The following is an 18,871-nucleotide window of genomic DNA, read 5'->3' as shown; positions in this document are numbered from 1 at the left end:
GAGATGGGGAATCAGAGGCGGGGAATCAGAGGCGGGGAAACATAGCTGGGGAATCAGATATGGGGAATCAGAGGTGGGGAATCAGAGGCGATGAATCAGAGCTGGCGAATCAGAGGCGGGGAATCAGAGGCAGGAAATCAGACATGGGGAATCAGAGGCTGGGAATCAGACGCGGGGAGTCAGAGGCGGGGAATAAGAGCTGGGGAATCAGAGGTGGGGAATCAGAGTTGGGGTATCAGAGGCGGGGAATCAGATATGTGGAAACAGAGGCGGGGAATCAGAGGGAGGGACACGGAGGCGGGGAATCAGATATGGGGAATCAGAGGAGGGGAATCAGAGGTTGTGAATCAGAGGCAGGGAATCAGAGGTGGGGATTCAGAGGCAGTGAATCAGATGCGGGGAATCAGAGGCGGGAATTCAGAGCTGGGGAATCAGAGCGGGGAATCAGAGTTGGGGAATCAGAGGCGGGGAATTAGATATGGGGAAACAGAGGCGGGGAATCAGATATGGGTAATCAGAGGTGGGAAATCAGAGGCAGGGAATCAGATGTGCGGAATCAGAGATGGGGAATCAGAGGCAGGGAATCAGAATCAGAAGCGGGGAATCAGAGGCCGGGAATCAGAGGCCGGGAATCAGATGCCGGGAATAAGAGGCCGGGAATCAGAGGTGGGAAATCAGAGTCCGGGAATCAGAGATGGGGAATCAGAGGCTGGGAATGAGATATGGGGAATCAGAGGCGGGGAATCAGAGCCGGGGAAACAGAGGCGGGGAATGACATATGGGGAATCAGAGGTGGCGAATCAAAGGCGGTGAATCAGAGATGGGGAAGCAGAGGCGGGGAATCAGAGTTGGGGAATCAGAGGCGGGGAATCAGAGGCGGGGAAACAGAGGCGGGGAATCAGATATGGGGAATCAGAGGTGGGGAATCAAAGGTTGGGAATCAGAGGCGGGGAATCAGAGATGGGGAATCAGGGGCGGGGAATCGGTGTTGGGGAATCAGAGGCGGGGATTCAGAGGCGGGGAAACAGAGGCGGGGAATCAGATATGGGGAATCAGAGGTGAGGAATCAGAGGTTGGGAATCAGAGGCAGGGAAGCAGAGGCGGGGAATCAGAGGCGGGGAATCAGAGGCAGGGAATCAGATGTGCGGAATCAGAGATGGGGAATCAGAGGCAGGGGATCAGAGGCGGGGAATCAGAGGCGGGGAATCAGAGGCCGGGAATCAGAGGCGGGGAATGAGAGGCCGGGAATCAGAGGCCGGGAATCAGAGGCCGGGAATCAGAGGCCGGGAATCAGAGGTGGGGAAAAAGAGGCAGGGAATCAGATGTGCAGAATCAGAGTTGGGGAATCAGAGGCGGGGAATCAGATATGGGGTAACAGAGGCGGGGAATCAGAGGCAGGGAAACAGAGGAGGGGAATCAGATATGGGGAATCAGAGGAGTGGAATCAGAGGTTGGGAATCAGAGGCAGGGAATCAGAGGTGGGGATTCAGAGGCAGGGAATCAGATGCGGGGAATAAGAGGTGGGAATTCAGAGCTGGGGAATCAGAGCGGGGAATCAGAGTTGGGGAATCAGAGGCGGGGAATTAGATATGGGGAAACAGAGGCGGGGAATCAGAGGTGGGGAAACAGAGGTGGGGAATCAGAGGCGGGGAATCAGAAGTGGGCAATCAGAGGCAGGGAATCAGATGTGTGGAATCAGAGATGGGGAATCAGAGGCAGGGAATCAGAATCAGAAGCGGGGAATCAGAGGCTGGGAATCAGAGGCCGGGAATCAGATGCCGGGAATAAGAGGCCGGGAATCAGAGGTGGGGAATCAGAGTCCGGGAATCAGAGATGGGGAATCAGAGGTGGCGAATCAAAGGCGGTGACTCAGAGATGGGGAATCAGAGGTGGGGAATCAGATGCGGGGAATCAGAGGCAGGGAATCAGAGCTGGGGAATCAGAGGCGGGGAATCAGAGTTGGGGAATCAGAGGAGGGGAATCAGATATGGGGAATCAGAGGCGGGGAATCAGAGGCGGGGTAACAGAGGTGGGGAATCAGACGCAGGGAATCACAGGCAGGGAATCAGACGCGGGGAATCATAGCTGGCGAATCACAGGCGGGGAATCAGAGTTGGGGAATCAGAGGCGGGGAATCAGATATGGGGAATCAGAGGCAGGGATTCAGAGGCGGGGAAACAGAGGCGGGGAATCAGACATGGGTAATCAGAGGCGGGGGATCAGAGGTGGTGAATCAGAGATGGGGAATCAGAGGCGGGGAATCAGAGGCAGGGAATCAGACGCGGGGAATCAGAGGCGGGGAATCAGAGCTGGGGAATCAGAGGCGGGCTATCAGAGTTGGGGAATCAGCGGCGGGGAATCAGATATGGGGAATCAGAGGCGGGGAATCAGAGCTGGGGAATGAGAGGCCGGGAATCAGATATGGGGAATCAGAGGCGGGGAATAAGATTCGGGGAAACAGGGGCGGGGAATCAGATATGGGGAATCAGAGGTCGGGAATCAGAGGTTGGGAATCAGAGGCAGGGAATCAAAGGCGGGGTATCAGAATTGGGGAATCAGAGATAGGGAATCAGAGATGGGTAATCAGATGCGGGGAATCAGACGCGTTGAATCAGAGGTGGTGAATCAGAGCTGGGGAATCAGAGGCGGGGAATCAGTGTTGGGGAATCAGAGGCGGGGAATCAGGTATGAGGAAACAGAGGCAGGGAATCAGAGGCGGGGAATCACATATGGGGAATCAGAGGTGGGGAATCAGAGGTGGGGAATCAGAGGTTGCGAATCAGAGGCATGGAATCAGAGGCGGGGCATCAGAGTCCGGGAATCAGTGATGGGGAATCAGAGGCGGGGAATCAGAGGCGGGGAATCAGAGGCAGGAAATCAGACATGGGGAATCAGAGGCTGGGAATCAGACGCGGGGAGTCAGAGGCTGGGAATCAGAGCTGGGGAATCAGAGGCGGGGAATCAGAGTTGGGGTATCAGAGGCGGGGAATCAGATATGGGGAAACAGAGGCGGGGAATCAGAGGCAGGGAAACGGAGGCGGGGTATCAGATATGGGGAATCAGAGGAGGGGAATCAGAGGTTGGGAATCAGAGGCAGGGAATAAGAGGTGGGGATTCAGAGGCAGTGAATCAGATGCGGGGAATCAGAGGCGGGGATTCAGAGCTGGGGAATCAGAGCGGGGAATCAGAGTTGGGGTATCAGAGGCGGGGAATTAGATATGGGGAAACAGAGGCGGGGAATCAGAGGCGGGGAAACAGAGGCGGGGAATCAGAGGCGGGGAAACAGAGGCGGGGAATCAGATATGGGTAATCAGAGGTGGGAAATCAGAGGCAGGGAATCAGATGTGCGGAATCAGAGATGGGGAATCAGAGGCAGGGAATCAGAATCAGAAGCGGGGAATCAGAGGCCGGGAATCAGAGTCCGGGAATCAGATGCCGGGAATAAGAGGCCGGGAATCAGAGGTGGGGAATCAGAGGCTGGGAATGAGATATGGGGAATGAGAGGCGGGGAATCAGAGGCGAGGAAACAGAGGCGGGGAATCACATATGGGGAATCAGAGGTGGCGAATCAAAGGCGGTGGATCAGAGATGGGGAAGCAGAGGCGGGGAATCAGAGGCAGGGAATCAAACGGGGAATCAGAGGCGGGGAATCAGAGCTGGGGAATCAGAGGCGGGGAATCAGAGTTGGGGAATCAGAGGCGGGGAATCAGATAGGTGGAAACAGAGGCGGGGAATCAGAGGCGGGGAAACAGAGGCGGGGAATCAGATATGGGGAATCAGAGGTGGGGAATCAGAGGTTGGGAATCAGAGGCAGGGAATCAGAGGCGGGGAATCAGAGGCGGGGAATTAGAGGCAGGGAATCAGATGTGCGGAATCAGAGATGGGGAATCAGAGGCTGGGAATCAGAGGCGGGGAATCAGATGCGGGGAATCTGAGGCCGGGAATCAGAGGCGGGGAATGAGAGGCCTGGAATCAGAGGCCGGGAATCAGAGACCGGGAATCAGAGGCCGGGAATCAGAGGTGGGGAATAAGATGCAGGGAATCAGATGTGCAGAATCAGAGTTGGGGAATCAGAGGCGGGGAATCAGATATGGGGTAACAGAGGCGGGGAATCATAGGCAGGGAAACAGAGGAGGGCAATCAGATATGGGGAATCAGAGGAGGGGAATCAGAGGTTGGGAATCATAGGAGGGGATTCAGTGGCAGGGAATCAGATGCGGGGAATCAGAGGCGGGAATTCAGAGCTGGGGAATCAGAGCGGGGAATCAGAGTTGGGGAATCAGAGGCGGGGGATTAGATATGGGGAACCAGAGGCGGGGAATCAGAGGTGGGGAAACAGAGGAGGGGAATCAGAGGCGGGGAATCAGAAGTGGGGAATCAGAGGCAGGGAATCAGATGTGTGGAATCAGAGATGGGGAATCAGAGGCAGAGAATCAGAATCAGAAGCGGGGAATCAGAGGCTGGGAATCAGAGGCCGGGAATCAGATGCCAGGAATAAGAGGCCGGGAATCAGAGGTGGGGAATCAGAGGTGGCGAATCAAAGGCGGTGAGTCAGAGATGGGGAATCAGATGCAGGGAATCAGAGGCAGGGAAACAGAGGCGGGGAATCAGACATGGGGAATCAGAGGCGGGGGATCAGAGCGGGGAATCAGAGTTGGGGAATCAGAGGCGGGGAATTAGATATGGGGAAACAGAGGCGGGGAATCAGAGGCGGGGAAACAGATGCGGGGAATCAGATATGGGGAATCAGAGGTGGTGAATCAAAGGCGCTGAATCAGAGATGGGGAATCAGAGGCGGGGAATCAGAGGCAGGGAATCAAACACGGGGAATCAGAGGCGGGGAATCAGAGTTGGGTAATCAGAGGCGGGGAATCAGATATGGGGAAACAGAGGCGGTGATTCAGAGGCGGTGAAACAGAGGCGGGGAATCAGATATGGGGAATCAGAGGTGGGGTATCAGAGGTTGGGAATCAGAGGCAGGGAATTAGAGGCGGGGAATCAGATGCGGGGAATCAGAGGCAGGGAATCAGATGTGCAGAATCAGAAATGGGGAATCAGAGGCAGGGAATCAGAGGTGGGGAATTAGAGGCAGGGAATCAGAGGCCGGGAATCAGAGGCGGGGAATCAGATATGGGGAATCAGAGGTGGGGAATCAGAGGCAGGGAATCAGATGTGCGGAATCAGAGATGGGGAAACAGAGGCAGGGGAACAGAGGTGGGGAATGAGATATGGGGAATCAGAGATGGCGAATCAATGGCGCTGAATCAGAGATGGGGAATCAGAGGCGGGGAATCAGAGGCGGGGAATCAGAGTTGGTGAATCAGAGGCGGGGAATCAGATATGGGGAAACAGAGGTGGGGAATCAGAGGTGGGGAAACAGAGGTGGGGAATCAGATATGGGGAATCAGAGGTGGTGAATCAGAGGTTGGGAATCAGAGGCAGGGAATCAGAGACGGGGAATCAGAGGCGGGGAATCAGAGGCAGGGAATCAGATGTACGGAATCAGAAATGGGGAATCAGAGGCAGGGAATCAGAGGCGGGGAATCAGAGGCGTGGAAACAGAGGCGGGGAATCAGATATGGGGAATCAGAGGTGGGGAATCAAAGGCGGTGAATCAGAGATGGGGAATCAGAGGTGGGGAATCAGAGGCAGGGAATCAGACGCGGGGAATCAGAGGCGGGGAATCAGAGCTGGGGAATCAGAGGCGGGGTATCAGAGTTGGGGAATCAGCGGCGGGGAATCAGATATGGGGAATCAGAGGCGGGGAATCAGAGCTGGGGAATGAGAGGCCGGGAATCAGATATGGTGAAACAGAGGCCGGGAATAAGAGGCGGGGAAACAGAGGCGGGGAATCAGATATGGGGAATCAGAGGTCGGGAATCAGAGGTTGGGAAACAGAGGGGGGGAATCAGATATGGGGAATCAGAGGTGGGGAATCACATATGGGGAATCAGCGGTGGCGAATCAAAGGTGGTGAATCAGAGATGGGGAAGCAGAGGCGGGGAATCAGAGGCAGGGAATCAAACACGGGAATTCAGAGGCGGGGTAACAGAGGCGGGGAATGACATATGGGGAATCAGCGGTGGCGAATCAAAGGTGGTGAATCAGAGCTGGGGAATCAGAGGCGGGGAATCAGATTTGGGGAATCAGAGGCGGGGAATCACATATGGGGAAACAGAGGCGGGGAATCAGAGGCGGGGAAACAGAGGCGGGGAATCAGAATTGGGGAATCAGAGGTGGGGAATCAGAGGTTGGGAATCAGAGGCAAGGAATCAGAGGCGGGGAATCAGTGTTGGGGAATCAGAGGAGGGGAATCAGATATGAGGAAACAGATGCAGGGAATCAGAGGCGGGGAAACAGAGGCGGGGAATCAGAAATGGGGAATCACAGGTGGGGAATCAGAGGTTGGGAATCAGAAGCATGGAATCAGAGGCGGGGCATCAGAGGCGGGGAATCAGAGGCAGGGAATTGGATGTGCGGAATCAGAGGCGGGGAATCAGAGGCAGGAAATAAGACATGGGGAATCAGAGGCTGGGAATCAGACGCGGGGAGTCAGAGGCGGGGAATCAGAGCTGGGGAATCAGAGGCAGGGAATCAGAGTTGGGGTATCAGAGGTGGGGAATCAGATATGGGGAAACAGAGGCGGGGAATCAGAGGCAGGGAAACGGTGGCGGGGAATCAGATTTGGGGAAACAGAGGCGGGGAATCAGAGGCAGGGAAACGGAGGCGGGGAATCAGATATGGGGAATCAGAGGAGGGGAATCAGAGGTTGTGAATCAGAGGCAGGGAATCAGAGGTGGGGATTCAGAGGCAGTGAATCAGATGCGGGGAATCAGAGGCGGGGATTCAGAGCTGGGGAATCAGAGCGGGGAATCAGAGTTGGGGAATCAGAGGCGGGGAATTAGATATGGGGAAACAGAGGCGGGGAATCAGATATGGGGAAACAGAGGCGGGGAATCAGAGGCGGGGAAACAGAGGCGGGGAATCAGATATGGGGAATCAGAGGTGGGGAATCAGAGGTTGGGAATCAGAGGCAGGGAATCAGAGGCGGGGAATCAGAGGCGGGGAATCAGAGGCAGGGAATCAGATGTGCGGAATCAGAGATGGGGAATCAGAGGCAGGGAATCAGAGGCGGGGAATGAGAGGCCGGGAATGAGAGGCCGGGAATCAGAGGCCGGGAATCAGAGGCCGGGAATCAGAGGTGGGGAAAAAGAGGCAAGGAATCAGATGTGCAGAATCAGAGTTGGGGAATCAGAGGCGGGGAATCAGATATGGGGTAACAGAGGCGGGGAATCAGAGGCAGGGAAACAGAGGAGGGGAATCAGATATGGGGAATCAGAGGAGGGGAATCAGAGGTTGGGAATCAGAGGCAGGGAATCAGAGGTGGGGATTCAGAGGCAGGGAATCAGATGCGGGAAATCAGAGGCGGGAATCAGAGGTTGGGAAACAGAGGGGGGGAATCAGATATGGGGAATCAGAGGTGGGGAATCACATATGGGGAATCAGCGGTGGCGAATCAAAGGTGGTGAATCAGAGATGGGGAAGCAGAGGCGGGGAATCAGAGGCAGGGAATCAAACACGGGAATTCAGAGGCGGGGTAACAGAGGCGGGGGATTAGATATGGGGAACCAGAGGCGGGGAATCAGAGGTGGGGAAACAGAGGAGGGGAATCAGAGGCGGGGGATTAGATATGGGGAACCAGAGGCGGGGAATCAGAGGTGGGGAAACAGAGGAGGGGAATCAGAGGCGGGGAATCAGAAGTGGGGAATCAGAGGCAGGGAATCAGATGTGTGGAATCAGAGATGGGGAATCAGAGGCAGAGAATCAGAATCAGAAGCGGGGAATCAGAGGCTGGGAATCAGAGGCCGGGAATCAGATGCCAGGAATAAGAGGCCGGGAATCAGAGGTGGGGAATCAGAGGTGGCGAATCAAAGGCGGTGAGTCAGAGATGGGGAATCAGATGCAGGGAATCAGAGGCAGGGAAACAGAGGCGGGGAATCAGACATGGGGAATCAGAGGCGGGGGATCAGAGCGGGGAATCAGAGTTGGGGAATCAGAGGCGGGGAATTAGATATGGGGAAACAGAGGCGGGGAATCAGAGGCGGGGAAACAGATGCGGGGAATCAGATATGGGGAATCAGAGGTGGTGAATCAAAGGCGCTGAATCAGAGATGGGGAATCAGAGGCGGGGAATCAGAGGCAGGGAATCAAACACGGGGAATCAGAGGCGGGGAATCAGAGTTGGGTAATCAGAGGCGGGGAATCAGATATGGGGAAACAGAGGCGGTGATTCAGAGGCGGTGAAACAGAGGCGGGGAATCAGATATGGGGAATCAGAGGTGGGGTATCAGAGGTTGGGAATCAGAGGCAGGGAATTAGAGGCGGGGAATCAGATGCGGGGAATCAGAGGCAGGGAATCAGATGTGCAGAATCAGAAATGGGGAATCAGAGGCAGGGAATCAGAGGTGGGGAATTAGAGGCAGGGAATCAGAGGCCGGGAATCAGAGGCGGGGAATCAGATATGGGGAATCAGAGGTGGGGAATCAGAGGCAGGGAATCAGATGTGCGGAATCAGAGATGGGGAAACAGAGGCAGGGGAACAGAGGTGGGGAATGAGATATGGGGAATCAGAGATGGCGAATCAATGGCGCTGAATCAGAGATGGGGAATCAGAGGCGGGGAATCAGAGGCGGGGAATCAGAGTTGGTGAATCAGAGGCGGGGAATCAGATATGGGGAAACAGAGGTGGGGAATCAGAGGTGGGGAAACAGAGGTGGGGAATCAGATATGGGGAATCAGAGGTGGTGAATCAGAGGTTGGGAATCAGAGGCAGGGAATCAGAGACGGGGAATCAGAGGCGGGGAATCAGAGGCAGGGAATCAGATGTACGGAATCAGAAATGGGGAATCAGAGGCAGGGAATCAGAGGCGGGGAATCAGAGGCGTGGAAACAGAGGCGGGGAATCAGATATGGGGAATCAGAGGTGGGGAATCAAAGGCGGTGAATCAGAGATGGGGAATCAGAGGTGGGGAATCAGAGGCAGGGAATCAGACGCGGGGAATCAGAGGCGGGGAATCAGAGCTGGGGAATCAGAGGCGGGGTATCAGAGTTGGGGAATCAGCGGCGGGGAATCAGATATGGGGAATCAGAGGCGGGGAATCAGAGCTGGGGAATGAGAGGCCGGGAATCAGATATGGTGAAACAGAGGCCGGGAATAAGAGGCGGGGAAACAGAGGCGGGGAATCAGATATGGGGAATCAGAGGTCGGGAATCAGAGGTTGGGAAACAGAGGGGGGGAATCAGATATGGGGAATCAGAGGTGGGGAATCACATATGGGGAATCAGCGGTGGCGAATCAAAGGTGGTGAATCAGAGATGGGGAAGCAGAGGCGGGGAATCAGAGGCAGGGAATCAAACACGGGAATTCAGAGGCGGGGTAACAGAGGCGGGGAATGACATATGGGGAATCAGCGGTGGCGAATCAAAGGTGGTGAATCAGAGCTGGGGAATCAGAGGCGGGGAATCAGATTTGGGGAATCAGAGGCGGGGAATCACATATGGGGAAACAGAGGCGGGGAATCAGAGGCGGGGAAACAGAGGCGGGGAATCAGAATTGGGGAATCAGAGGTGGGGAATCAGAGGTTGGGAATCAGAGGCAAGGAATCAGAGGCGGGGAATCAGTGTTGGGGAATCAGAGGAGGGGAATCAGATATGAGGAAACAGATGCAGGGAATCAGAGGCGGGGAAACAGAGGCGGGGAATCAGAAATGGGGAATCACAGGTGGGGAATCAGAGGTTGGGAATCAGAAGCATGGAATCAGAGGCGGGGCATCAGAGGCGGGGAATCAGAGGCAGGGAATTGGATGTGCGGAATCAGAGGCGGGGAATCAGAGGCAGGAAATAAGACATGGGGAATCAGAGGCTGGGAATCAGACGCGGGGAGTCAGAGGCGGGGAATCAGAGCTGGGGAATCAGAGGCAGGGAATCAGAGTTGGGGTATCAGAGGTGGGGAATCAGATATGGGGAAACAGAGGCGGGGAATCAGAGGCAGGGAAACGGTGGCGGGGAATCAGATTTGGGGAAACAGAGGCGGGGAATCAGAGGCAGGGAAACGGAGGCGGGGAATCAGATATGGGGAATCAGAGGAGGGGAATCAGAGGTTGTGAATCAGAGGCAGGGAATCAGAGGTGGGGATTCAGAGGCAGTGAATCAGATGCGGGGAATCAGAGGCGGGGATTCAGAGCTGGGGAATCAGAGCGGGGAATCAGAGTTGGGGAATCAGAGGCGGGGAATTAGATATGGGGAAACAGAGGCGGGGAATCAGATATGGGGAAACAGAGGCGGGGAATCAGAGGCGGGGAAACAGAGGCGGGGAATCAGATATGGGGAATCAGAGTTGGGGAATCAGAGGCGGGGAATCAGAGGCGGGGAAACAGAGGCGGGGAATCAGATATGGGGAATCAGAGGTGGGGAATCAGAGATGGGGAATCAGAGGCGGGGAATCAGAGTTGGGGAATCAGAGGCGGGGAATCAGAGGCGGGGAAACAGAGGCGGGGAATCAGATATGGGGAATCAGAGGTGGGGAATCAGAGGTTGGGAATCAGAGGCAGGGAATCAGAGGCGGGGAATCAGAGGCGGGGAATCAGAGGCAGGGAATCAGATGTGCGGAATCAGAGATGAGGAATCAGAGGCAGGGAATCAGAGGCGGGGAATCAGAGGCGGGGAATCAGAGGCCGGGAATCAGAGGCGGGGAATGATAGGCCGGGAATGAGAGGCCGGGAATCAGAGGCCGGGAATCAGAGGCCGGGAATCAGAGGTGGGGAAAAAGAGGCAGGGAATCAGATGTGCAGAATCAGAGTTGGGGAATCAGAGGCGGGGAATCAGATATGGGGTAACAGAGGCGGGGAATCAGAGGCAGGGAAACAGAGGAGGGGAATCAGATATGGGGAATCAGAAGAGGGGAATCAGAGGTTGGGAATCAGAGGCAGGGAATCAGAGGTGGGGATTCAGAGGCAGGGAATCAGATGCGGGGAATCAGAGGCGGGAATTCAGAGCTGGAGAATCAGAGCTGGGAATCAGAGTTGGGGAATCAGAGGCGGGGAATTAGATATGGGGAAACAGAGGCGGGGAATCAGAGGTGGGGAAACAGAGGTGGGGAATCAGAGGCGGGGAATCAGAAGTGGGCAATCAGAGGCAGGGAATCAGATGTGTGGAATCACAGATGGGGAATCAGAGGCAGGGAATCAGAATCAGAAGCGGGGAATCAAAGGCTGGGAATCAGAGGCCGGGAATCAGATGCCGGGAATAAGAGGCCGGGAATCAGAGGTGGGGAATCAGAGTCCGGGAATCAGAGATGGGGAATCAGAGGTGGCGAATCAAAGGCGGTGACTCAGAGATGGGGAATCAGAGGCGGGGAATCAGATGCGGGGAATCAGAGGCAGGGAATCAGAGCTGGGGAATCAGAGGCGGGGAATCAGAGTTTGGGAATCAGAGGAGGGGAATCAGATATGGGGAATCAGAGGCGGGGAATCAGAGGCGGGGTAACAGAGGTGGGGAATCAGACGCAGGGAATCACAGGCAGGGAATCAGACGCGGGGAATCAGAGGCGGGGAATCATAGCTGGCGAATCACAGGTGGGGAATCAGAGTTGGGGAATCAGAGGCGGGGAATCAGATATGGGAAATCAGAGGCGGGGATTCAGAGGCGGGGAAACAGAGGCGGGGAATCAGACATGGGTAATCAGAGGCGGGGGATCAGAGGTGGTGAATCAGAGATGGGGAATCAGAGGCGGGGAATCAGAGACAGGGAATCAGACGCGGGGAATCAGAGGCGGGGAATCAGAGCTGGTGAATCAGAGGCGGGGTATCAGAGTTGGGGAATCAGCGGCGGGGAATCAGATATGGGGAATCAGAGGCGGGGAATCAGAGCTGGGGAATGAGAGGCCGGGAATCAGATATGGGGAAACAGAGGCGGGGAATAAGAGGCGGGGAAACAGAGGCGGGGAATCAGATATGGGGAATCAGAGGTCGGGAATCAGAGCTTGTTAATCAGAGGCAGTGAATCAAAGGGGGGGGAATCAGAATTGGGGAATCAGAGATAGAGAATCAGAGATGGGGAATCAGAGGCGGGGAATCAGACGCGGGGAATCAGAGGTGGTGAATCAGAACTGGGGAATCAGAGGCGGCGAATCAGTGTTGGGGAATCAGAGGAGGGGAATCAGATATGAGGAAACAGATGCAGGGAATTAGAGGCAGGGAAACAGAGGCGGGGAATCAGATATGGGAAATCAGAGGTGGGGAATCAGAGGTTGGGAATCGGAGGCATGGAATCAGTGGCGGGGCATCAGAGGCGGGGAATCAGAGGCAGGGAATTGGATGTGCGGAATCAGAGATGGGGAATCAGAGGTGGGGAATCAGAGTCCGGGAATCAGAGATGGGGATTCAGAGGCGGGGAATCAGAGGCGGGGAAACATAGGTGGGGAATCAGATATGGGGAATCAGAGGTGGGGAATCAGAGGTGGGGAAACAGAGGTGGGGAATCAGAGGCGGGGAATCAGAAGTGGGCAATCAGAGGCAGGGAATCAGATGTGTGGAATCACAGATGGGGAATCAGAGGCAGGGAATCAGAATCAGAAGCGGGGAATCAAAGGCTGGGAATCAGAGGCCGGGAATCAGATGCCGGGAATAAGAGGCCGGGAATCAGAGGTGGGGAATCAGAGTCCGGGAATCAGAGATGGGGAATCAGAGGTGGCGAATCAAAGGCGGTGACTCAGAGATGGGGAATCAGAGGCGGGGAATCAGATGCGGGGAATCAGAGGCAGGGAATCAGAGCTGGGGAATCAGAGGCGGGGAATCAGAGTTGGGGAATCAGAGGAGGGGAATCAGATATGGGGAATCAGAGGCGGGGAATCAGAGGCGGGGTAACAGAGGTGGGGAATCAGACGCAGGGAATCACAGGCAGGGAATCAGACGCGGGGAATCAGAGGCGGGGAATCATAGCTGGCGAATCACAGGTGGGGAATCAGAGTTGGGGAATCAGAGGCGGGGAATCAGATATGGGGAATCAGAGGCGGGGATTCAGAGGCGGGGAAACAGAGGCGGGGAATCAGACATGGGTAATCAGAGGCGGGGGATCAGAGGTGGTGAATCAGAGATGGGGAATCAGAGGCGCGGAATCAGAGACAGGGAATCAGACGCGGGGAATCAGAGGCGGGGAATCAGAGCTGGTGAATCAGAGGCGGGGTATCAGAGTTGGGGAATCAGCGGCGGGGAATCAGATATGGGGAATCAGAGGCGGGGAATCAGAGCTGGGGAATGAGAGGCCGGGAATCAGATATGGGGAAACAGAGGCGGGGAATAAGAGGCGGGGAAACAGAGGCGGGGAATCAGATATGGGGAATCAGAGGTCGGGAATCAGAGCTTGTTAATCAGAGGCAGTGAATCAAAGGGGGGGAATCAGAATTGGGGAATCAGAGATAGAGAATCAGAGATGGGGAATCAGAGGCGGGGAATCAGACGCGGGGAATCAGAGGTGGTGAATCAGAACTGGGGAATCAGAGGCGGCGAATCAGTGTTGGGGAATCAGAGGAGGGGAATCAGATATGAGGAAACAGATGCAGGGAATTAGAGGCAGGGAAACAGAGGCGGGGAATCAGATATGGGAAATCAGAGGTGGGGAATCAGAGGTTGGGAATCGGAGGCATGGAATCAGTGGCGGGGCATCAGAGGCGGGGAATCAGAGGCAGGGAATTGGATGTGCGGAATCAGAGATGGGGAATCAGAGGTGGGGAATCAGAGTCCGGGAATCAGAGATGGGGATTCAGAGGCGGGGAATCAGAGGCGGGGAAACATAGGTGGGGAATCAGATATGGGGAATCAGAGGTGGGGAATCAGAGGCGATGAATCAGAGCTGGCGAATCAGAGGCGGGGAATCAGAGGCAGGAAATCAGACATGGGGAATCAGAGGCTGGGAATCAGACGCGGGGAGTCAGAGGCGGGGAATCAGAGCTGGGGAATCAGAGGTGGGGAATCAGAGTTGGGGTATCAGAGGCGGGGAATCAGATATGGGGAAACAGAGGCGGGGAATCAGAGGGAGGGACACGGAGGCGGGGAATCAGATATGGGGAATCAGAGGAGGGGAATCAGAGGTTGTGAATCAGAGGCAGGGAATCAGAGGTGGGGATTCAGAGGCAGTGAATCAGATGCGGGGAATCAGAGGCGGGGATTCAGAGCTGTGGAATCAGAGCGGGGAATCAGAGTTGGGGAATCAGAGGCGGGGAATTAGATATGGGGAAACAGAGGCGGGGAATCAGATATGGGTAATCAGAGGTGGGAAATCAGAGGCAGGGAATCAGATGTGCGGAATCAGAGATGGGGAATCAGAGGCAGGGAATCAGAATCAGAAGCGGGGAATCAGAGGCCGGGAATCAGAGGCCGGGAATCAGATGCCGGGAATAAGAGGCCGGGAATCAGAGGTGGGGAATCAGAGTCCGGGAATCAGAGATGGGGAATCAGAGGCTGGGAATGAGATATGGGGAATCAGAGGCGGGGAATCAGAGGCGGGGAATCAGAGGCGGGGAATCAGACGCGGGGAATCAGAGGCGGGGAATCAGAGCTGGTGAATCAGAGGTGGGGTATCAGAGTTGGGGAATCAGCGGCGGGGAATCAGATGTGGGGAATCAGAGGCGGGGAATCAGAGCTGGGGAATGAGAGGCCGGGAATCAGATATGGGGAAACAGAGGCGGGGAATAAGAGGCGGGGAAACAGAGGCGGGGAATCAGATATGGGGAATCAGAGGTCGGAAATCAGAGCTTGTTAATCAGAGGCAGTGAATCAAAGGGGGGGAATCAGAATTGGGGAATCAGAGATAGAGAATCAGAGATGGGGAATCAGAGGCGGGGAATCAGACGCGGGGAATCAGAGGTGGTGAATCAGAGCTGGGGAATCAGAGGCGGCGAATCAGTGTTGGGGAATCAGAGGAGGGGAATCAGATATGAGGAAACAGATGAAGGGAATTAGAGGCAGGGAAACAGAGGCGGGGAATCAGATATGGGAAATCAGAGGTGGGGAATCAGAGGTTGGGAATCAGAGGCATGGAATCAGTGGCGGGGCATCAAAGGCGGGGAATCAGAGGCAGGGAATTGGATGTGCGGAATCAGAGATGGGGAATCAGAGGTGGGGAATCAGAGTCCGGGAATCAGAGATGGGGAATCAGAGGCAGGGAATCAGAGGCGGGGAAACATAGCTGGGGAATCAGATATGGGGAATCAGAGGTGGGGAATCAGAGGCGATGAATCAGAGCTGGCGAATCAGAGGCGGGGAATCAGAGGCAGGAAATCAGACATGGGGAATCAGAGGCTGGGAATCAGACGCGGGGAGTCAGAGGCGGGGAATAAGAGCTGGGGAATCTGAGGTGGGGAATCAGAGTTGGGGTATCAGAGGCGGGGAATCAGATATGGGGAAACAGAGGCGGGGAATCAGAGGGAGGGACACGGAGGCGGGGAATCAGATATGGGGAATCAGAGGAGGGGAATCAGAGGTTGTGAATCAGAGGCAGGGAATCAGAGGTGGGGATTCAGAGGCAGTGAATCAGATGCGGTGAATCAGAGGCGGGAATTCAGAGCTGGGGAATCAGAGCGGGGAATCAGAGTTGGGGAATCAGAGGCGGGGAATTAGATATGGGGAAACAGAGGCGGGGAATCAGATATGGGTAATCAGAGGTGGGAAATCAGAGGCAGGGAATCAGATGTGCGGAATCAGAGATGGGGAATCAGAGGCAGGGAATCAGAATCAGAAGCGGGGAATCAGAGGCCGGGAATCAGAGGCCGGGAATCAGATGCCGGGAATAAGAGGCCGGGAATCAGAGGTGGGAAATCAGAGTCCGGGAATCAGAGATGGGGAATCAGAGGCTGGGAATGAGATATGGGGAATCAGAGGCGGTGAATCAGAGCCGGGGAAACAGAGGCGGGGAATCACATATGGGGAATCAGAGGTGGCGAATCAAATGCGGTGAATCAGAGATGGGGAAGCAGAGGCGGGGAATCAGAGTTGGGGAATCAGAGGCGGGGAATCAGAGGCGGGGAAACAGAGGCGGGGAATCAGATATGGGGAATCAGAGGTGGGGAATCAAAGGTTGGGAATCAGAGGCGGGGAATCAGAGATGGGGAATCAGGGGCGGGGAATCGGTGTTGGGGAATCAGAGGCGGGGAATCAGAGGCGGGGAAACAGAGGCGGGGAATCAGATATGGGGAATCAGAGGTGAGGAATCAGAGGTTGGGAATCAGAGGCAGGGAAGCAGAGGCGGGGAATCAGAGGCGGGGAATCAGAGGCAGGGAATCAGATGTGCGGAATCAGAGATGGGGAATCAGAGGCAGGGGATCAGAGGCGGGGAATCAGAGGCGGGGAATCAGAGGCCGGGAATCAGAGGCGGGGAATGAGAGGCCGGGAATCAGAGGCCGGGAATCAGAGGCCGGGAATCAGAGGCCGGGAATCAGAGGTGGGGAAAAAGAGGCAGGGAATCAGATGTGCAGAATCAGAGTTGGGGAATCAGAGGCGGGGAATCAGATATGGGGTAACAGAGGCGGGGAATCAGAGGCAGGGAAACAGAGGAGGGGAATCAGATATGGGGAATGAATCAGAGGAGTGGAATCAGAGGTTGGGAATCAGAGGCAGGGAATCAGAGGTGGGGATTCAGAGGCAGGGAATCAGATGCGGGGAATAAGAGGTGGGAATTCAGAGCTGGGGAATCAGAGCGGGGAATCAGAGTTGGGGAATCAGAGGCGGGGAATTAGATATGGGGAAACAGAGGCGGGGAATCAGAGGTGGGGAAACAGAGGTGGGGAATCAGAGGCGGGGAATCAGAAGTGGGCAATCAGAGGCAGGGAATCAGATGTGTGGAATCAGAGATGGGGAATCAGAGGCAGGGAATCAGAATCAGAAGCGGGGAATCAGAGGCTGGGAATCAGAGGCCGGGAATCAGATGCCGGGAATAAGAGGCCGGGAATCAGAGGTGGGGAATCAGAGTCCGGGAATCAGAGATGGGGAATCAGAGGTGGCGAATCAAAGGCGGTGACTCAGAGATGGGGAATCAGAGGTGGGGAATCAGATGCGGGGAATCAGAGGCAGGGAATCAGAGCTGGGGAATCAGAGGCGGGGAATCAGAGTTGGGGAATCAGAGGAGGGGAATCAGATATGGGGAATCAGAGGCGGGGAATCAGAGGCGGGGTAACAGAGGTGGGGAATCAGACGCAGGGAATCACAGGCAGGGAATCAGACGCGGGGAATCATAGCTGGCGAATCACAGGCGGGGAATCAGAGTTGGGGAATCAGAGGCGGGGAATCAGATATGGGGAATCAGAGGCAGGGATTCAGAGGCGGGGAAACAGAGGCGGGGAATCAGACATGGGTAATCAGAGGCGGGGGATCAGAGGTGGTGAATCAGAGATGGGGAATCAGAGGCTGGGAATGAGATATGGGGAATCAGAGGCGGGGAATCAGAGGCGGGGAAACAGAGGCGGGGAATCACATATGGGGATTCAGAGGTGGAGAATCAAAGGCGGTGAATCAGAGATTGGGAAGCAGAGGCGGGGAATCAGAGTTGGGGAATCAGAGGCGGGGAATCAGAGGCGGGGAAACAGAGGCGGGGAATCAGATATGGGGAATCAGAGGTGGGGAATCAGAGGTTGCGAATTAGAGGCGGGGAATCAGAGATGGGGAATCAGAGGCGGGGAATCAGAGTTGGGGAATCAGAGGCGGGGAATCAGAGGCGGGGAAACAGAGGCGGGGAATCAGATATGGGGAATCAGAGGTGGGGAATCAGAGGTTGGGAATCAGAGGCAGGGAATCAGAGGCGGGGAATCAGAGGCGGGGAATCAGAGGCAGGGAATCAGATGTGCGGAATCAGAGATGAGGAATCAGAGGCAGGGAATCAGAGGCGGGGAATCAGAGGCGGGGAATCAGAGGCCGGGAATCAGAGGCGGGGAATGATAGGCCGGGAATGAGAGGCCGGGAATCAGAGGCCGGGAATCAGAGGCCGGGAATCAGAGGTGGGGAAAAAGAGGCAGGGAATCAGATGTGCAGAATCAGAGTTGGGGAATCAGAGGCGGGGAATCAGATATGGGGTAACAGAGGCGGGGAATCAGAGGCAGGGAAACAGAGGAGGGGAATCAGATATGGGGAATCAGAAGAGGGGAATCAGAGGTTGGGAATCAGAGGCAGGGAATCAGAGGTGGGGATTCAGAGGCAGGGAATCAGATGCGGGGAATCAGAGGCGGGAATTCAGAGCTGGAGAATCAGAGCTGGGAATCAGAGTTGGGGAATCAGAGGCGGGGAATTAGATATGGGGAAACAGAGGCGGGGAATCAGAGGTGGGGAAACAGAGGTGGGGAATCAGAGGCGGGGAATCAGAAGTGGGCAATCAGAGGCAGGGAATCAGATGTGTGGAATCACAGATGGGGAATCAGAGGCAGGGAATCAGAATCAGAAGCGGGGAATCAAAGGCTGGGAATCAGAGGCCGGGAATCAGATGCCGGGAATAAGAGGCCGGGAATCAGAGGTGGGGAATCAGAGTCCGGGAATCAGAGATGGGGAATCAGAGGTGGCGAATCAAAGGCGGTGACTCAGAGATGGGGAATCAGAGGCGGGGAATCAGATGCGGGGAATCAGAGGCAGGGAATCAGAGCTGGGGAATCAGAGGCGGGGAATCAGAGTTTGGGAATCAGAGGAGGGGAATCAGATATGGGGAATCAGAGGCGGGGAATCAGAGGCGGGGTAACAGAGGTGGGGAATCAGACGCAGGGAATCACAGGCAGGGAATCAGACGCGGGGAATCAGAGGCGGGGAATCATAGCTGGCGAATCACAGGTGGGGAATCA

This window comes from Narcine bancroftii, chromosome 1 (genome assembly GCF_036971445.1).
Source record: "Narcine bancroftii isolate sNarBan1 chromosome 1, sNarBan1.hap1, whole genome shotgun sequence".
Lineage (NCBI taxonomy): Eukaryota > Metazoa > Chordata > Chondrichthyes > Torpediniformes > Narcinidae > Narcine > Narcine bancroftii.
This window is presented reverse-complemented; position numbering follows the sequence as displayed.